Genomic DNA, 5,034 nt, shown 5'->3' on the forward strand with positions numbered 1-5,034 from the left:
TGCTGGCTGGGACCCAGGGCCGGCTCCACTCTCTGCCCTCCATCCCTCCCTCCCTCCCTCCCTCTGGTGGCCGCTCCACACAATTTTGCCAGCAGAGAGCAAACTGCAGACTCATCCCCCCCATTCCCCCCTCCCTCCAAGCCAGGGTCTCCGGCTTCCAGCACAGCCTTCGAGGGGTCCACGGAGCACAGCAGGTTGAGAGCTCCCCATCCGGCCGCCTGGAATACGATCCCCGTGCCCCACCCCAAGGAAAGGTGGGTGCAGGTGTTATGCCCAGATTTCAAGATCCCCAAGGACACCACACCAGGGAACTAGCCAGTTCGATGCGAAAGCAGAGGGTCTCTTATACAAGCTCGCGTGGTCCCCCCCTTGCCTCCATTACTGGGGGCAGCGGAGAGCCCCGAGTCCCCAGAGAACAAAGAATTTATAGGGCTTGGGGTCGGGGGGGGTGGGGCAGGGTGCAGCTAGGGTCTGGTTACACAAAGACAGGGGGGTGGCCAGCACACTTTTTGGCCTTGGGCTAGTTTCCCCCGCTTTTCCATTGGCCGAGATAAGGGCAGGCTGAGTAACTGACACACCCTGAAGGACACAGCCATCAGTCCTGCTGTTCTTTCATAGGCGGCCGCTTCATGGGCCAGGGAGGGTGTCATGTCAGGGTGAGGCCGGGACCAGCGCCCTGGGCCCCGAGGGTGCCCCGGGAAATTGGGCATCTCCACGGGGCAGGTCAGCCCGTGAAGCCTGAGACTTTCGGGGCACAGGGGCTCCTCCATTCCTGCGCCTAGAACGGGGAGGACGAGGAACCGCCCTAGGTTGGGGGCGGGAGCAGAGGGGCCGGTGAGAGGAAGGCGGGATGTGGGACACAGAATGGCAGGCACAGGGCTTCTCACTAGGACTCCATTTGGTCCTCTTTCAGGACAGCAGCTCCTCCCGGATGGAGCCTGTGTCTGGGGAACCAGCAGGTTGCTCGCTCTTGGAGGCACCCGCCCCGGAGCCAGGTGTGCACTGCTGTCCTGAGGCCTGGCGGCTCCCCCAGCGCCCAAGCCTCCATCTACTTTCCTGCAAACCCAGTGCCTTCCTGCGGCCAGAAGACGACCTGGGGGGGGGACGGCAGGAGCACCTCGGAGCTGGGCTGGGGGGGACATGTGTGGGCTCAGCTGAGCACAGGAGGAAGCAGGTGAGCCCTCAGCATCTGGACCCCTTTTCTCTCTAGGTCTCTGACTTGCACCGCCGTCTTCCCAGGATGCAACGGGCCTGTCAAGTCTCTGCTTCCACCTGCAGCCTAGGGAGGGCCCGGAGGCGCCCACAGCAGAAGGGGCCTCCGAGCCCTGAGGGAGGCAAAGGCAAAAGCGTCTTCTGCTCAGAAGCAAAGCCTGGAGGGGACTGCGTGACTGGAGACGCCCTCCGCCTGGGACCTCAGCAGAGATGGGCGCCACCGCCTGGGCCTCGGCCTGGAGATCACCGTCCATCCCCACTCCCCCTTCCCTGAGCTTAGATCACCCTAGAGTGGCCTAGTTTAGTAAGGGAGAGAGAGGTTCCAGGGCCTAACTTGGCTTAGCGTACCTCAGAGGAGCATAGGTTAGTGAGGCAGACGAGACCATTCCCGACTTAGCTTACCTTAGCCTAGAGTAGCTGAGGGAACGTTAAGGACCTATCTTAGCTTAGCCTAGCTTAGCCTAGAGTACCTAGGTTAGGGAGGCAGACGAGACCACTGCGGGCTTAGCTTAGCTTAGGCTAGAGCAGCTGAGGGACCTTCTAGGTAGCTTAGCTTAGCTTAGCTTAGCCTGGAGTAGCCACGGTTAGGGAGGCAGACAACAACACTGCAGACTTAGTTTAGCTTAGCGTAGGATAGAGAGTAGCTGAGGGACCTTACCTTAGTAGCCTAGATTAGGGAGGCAAAAGAGGCCATTGCGGATTTAGCTTAGCATAGAATAGAATAGCTGAGGGAATGCTGACAATTGGCTTAGATTAGCTTAGGTTAGCTTTGCTTAGCTTACCCTAGAAGAATCTAGGTTTGGGAGGAGGACTACACCATTGTGAACCTAGGTTACCCTACAGTAACCTGCAGTACTCTAGGCTAAGAGAAGGGAAGCGCAGTCTACTGAGGTCTCATCTACTACATTATCCTAGGAAACACTAGGTTAAACAAGGCTATGTCCACAATGGTCTCATCCGCCTGACTAAGCTAGGCTGCCACATGGTAACCTAACCTATCTGAGCTAAGCTAGCCTAGGTCCTCTAAGGTCCCTCAGCTACTTTAGCCTAAGCTAACCTAGTTCCTCTAAGGTACCACAGATACTCTAGCCAAAGGTAAGGTAAGGTAAGCCACATCCTGTAAGGTCCCTCAGCTACTCTATCCTAAGCTAACCTACGCTAGGTCCTCTAAGGTCCCTCAGCTACTCTAACCTAAGGAAAGCTGAGGTTCCATAGGTCCCCTAAGGTACCTCAGCTAGTCTAGCATAAGCTAAGCTAAGCTAAGCTAAGCTAGGTCCTCTAAGGTCCCCCAGCTACTCTAGCCTAAGCTAAGCTACGCTAGGTCCTCTACTGTCCCTCAGCTACTCTAGCCTAAGCTAAGTTAAGCTAGGTTCTCTAAGGTCCCTCAGCTAAACTAGCCTAAGCTAAGGTAACCTAGGTCCTCTAAGGTCCCTCAGCTACACTAGCCTAAGCTAAACTAAGCTAGGTCTTCTAAGGTCCCTCAGCTACTCTAGCATAAGGTAAGCTAAGGTAGGTCCTCTAGGTCCCACAGCTTCTCTAGCCTGAGATAAGCTAAGCTAAGCTAGGTCCTCTAAGGTCCCTCAGGTACTCTAGCCTAAGCTAAGTTACGCTACGTCCTCTAAGGTCCCTCAGCTACTCTAGCCTAAGCTATGCTACGCTATGTCCTCTAAGGTCCCTCAGCTACTCTAGCCTAAGCTATGCTACGCTATGTCCTCTAAGGTCCCTCAGCTACTCTAGCCTAAGCTAAGCTACGCTAGGTCCTCTAAGGTCCCACAGGTACTCTAGCCTCAGATAAGCTATGCTACGTCCTCTAAGGTCCTTCAGCTACTCTAGGCTAAGCTACGCTACGTCCTCTCAGGTCACTCAGCTACTCTAGCCTAAGCTAAGCTACGCTAGGTCCTCTAAGGTCCCTCAGCTACTCTGGCATAAGGTAATCTAAAGTAATATCGGTCCTCTAAGGTCCCTCAGGTACTCTAGCATAAGCTAAGCTAAGCTGGTCCTCTAAGGTCCCTTAGCTACTCTAGCCTAAGCTAAGCTACACTAGGTTCTCTAAGGTCCCTCAGCTACACTAGCCTAAGCTAAGCTACGCTACGTCCTCTCAGGTCACTCAGCTACTCTAGCCTAAGCTAAGCTACGCTAGGTCCTCTAAGGTCCCTCAGCTACTCTAGCCTAAGCTAAGTTACACGAGGTCTTCTAAGGTCCTTCAGCTACTATAGGCTAAGGCAAGCTATGCTACGTCCTCTAAGGTCCCTCACCTACTCTAGCCTGAGCTAAGCTACGCTCGGTCCCCTAAGGTCCCTCAGGTACTCAAGCCTAAGCTATGCCAAGCTAAGCTAGGTCCTCTAAGGTCCCTCAGCTACTCTAGCCTAAGCTAAGCTATACTAGGTTCTCTAAGGTTCCTCAGCTACTCCAGGCTAAGCTAAGCTAAGCTACGCTAGGTCCTCTAATGTCCCTCAGCTACTCTAGCCTAAGCGAAGCTAAGCTAGGTCCTCTAAGGTCCCTTATCTACTCTAGACTTAGCTAGGCTAAGCTAAGCTAAGCAAAGCTAAGCTACGCTTGGTCCTCTAAGGTCAGCTAAGCTAAGCTAAGCTAAGTTATCTAAGCTACGCTAGGTCCTCTAATGTCCATCAGCTACTCTATCCTAAGCTAACCTAAGCTAGGTCCTCTAAGGTCCCTCAGCTACTCTAGCCTAAGCTAAGATAAGCTAGGTCTTCTAAAGTCCCTCACCTACTCTAGCCTAAGCTAAGCTATGCTAGGTCCTCTAAGGTCCCTCACCTACTCGAGCCTAAGCTAAGCTACGCTAGGTCCTCTAAGGTCCCTCACCTACTCGAGCCTAAGCTAAGCTACGCTAGGTCCTCTAAGGTCCCTCACCTACTCTAGCCTAAGCTAAGCTACGCTACGTCCTCTACTGTCCCTCAGCTACTGTAGCCTAAGCTAAGTTGAGCTAGGTCCTCTAAGGTCCCTCAGCAACTCTAGTATTATAGCCTAAGCTAAGCCAAGCTAGGTCCTCTAAGGTCCCTCAGCTACTCTAGCCTAAGCTAAGCTAAGCGAGGTCCTCTGAGGTCCCTCACCTACTCAAGCCTAAGCTACGCTACGCTAGGTCCTCTAAGGTCCCTCAGCTACTCTAGCCTAAGCTACACTAAGCTAAGCTAAGCAAACCTAAGCTAAGCTAGGTCCTCTAAGGTCCCTCAGCTACTCTAGCCTAAGCTAAGCTACGCTAGGTCCTCTAAGATCCCTCAGCTACTCTAGCCTAAGCTAAATTACGGTAGGTCCTCTAAGGTCCCCCAGCTACTCTAGCCTAAGCTAAGCTACGGTACGTCCTCTAAGGTCCTTCAGCTACTCTAGCCTAAGCTATGCTACGCTAGGTCCTCTTAGGTCCCTCAGCTACCCTAGCCTAAGCTACACTAAGCTAAGCTAAGCAAACCTAAGCTAAGCTAGGTCCTCTAAGGTCCCTCAGCTACTCTAGCCTAAGCTACGCTATGCTAGGTCCTCTAAGGTCCCTCAGCTACTCTAGCCTAAGCTAAGTTACCCTAGGTCCTCTAAGGTCCCTCAGGTACTTTAGCCTAAGCTAAGCTAAGCTAAGCTACGCTAACCTATGCTAGGTCCTCTAAGACCCTCAGCTACTCTAGCCTAAGCTAAGCTATGCTAGGTCCTCTAAGGTCCCTCAGCTACTCTAGCCTAAGCTAAGTTACCCTAGGTCCTCTAAGGTCCCTCAGGTACTCTAGCGTAAGCTAAGCTAAGCTAAGCTAAGCTAACCTATGCTAGGTCTTCTAATGTCCCTCAGCTACTCTAACCTAAGCTAAGCTAGGTCCTCTAAGGTCC

The 5,034-nt window shown here is 53.3% G+C and overlaps 3 long non-coding RNA genes across 5 annotated transcripts in view; 1 reads left to right on the forward strand and 2 right to left on the reverse strand.

The window, feature by feature from the left end:
* The window catches only part of LOC107184373, a 22,480-nt gene extending 19,913 nt beyond the window's left edge, over positions 1–2,567 (reverse strand). Inside the window, exon 1 of the long non-coding RNA XR_001515202.1 lies at positions 2,442–2,567. This is a non-coding gene — a long non-coding RNA (uncharacterized LOC107184373). The remainder of the gene's footprint in view (positions 1–2,441) is intronic.
* Positions 2,568–2,575: 8 nt separating this feature from the next.
* On the forward strand, positions 2,576–3,263 carry LOC107184375. 2 transcript variants are annotated; one of them, XR_001515205.1, is made up of 3 exons: positions 2,576–2,620; positions 2,764–2,979; positions 3,219–3,263. It is a non-coding gene; the product is annotated as an uncharacterized LOC107184375 (long non-coding RNA). The 2 variants fall into 2 exon arrangements; XR_001515206.1 differs by lacking the exon at positions 3,219–3,263 and adding an exon at positions 3,071–3,134.
* A 1,000-nt stretch (positions 3,264–4,263) lies between these two features.
* LOC107184374 lies at positions 4,264–4,757 on the reverse strand. Of its 2 annotated transcripts, none has more exons than XR_001515203.1 (3): positions 4,637–4,757; positions 4,372–4,462; positions 4,264–4,341 (listed from the first exon to the last, which is right to left on the reverse strand). It is a non-coding gene; the product is annotated as an uncharacterized LOC107184374 (long non-coding RNA). The 2 variants fall into 2 exon arrangements; XR_001515204.1 differs by having other exon boundaries at positions 4,372–4,467.
* Positions 4,758–5,034: the final 277 nt, after the last annotated feature.

This window comes from Myotis davidii, unplaced genomic scaffold (assembly GCF_000327345.1).
Source record: "Myotis davidii unplaced genomic scaffold, ASM32734v1 scaffold164, whole genome shotgun sequence".
Lineage (NCBI taxonomy): Eukaryota > Metazoa > Chordata > Mammalia > Chiroptera > Vespertilionidae > Myotis > Myotis davidii.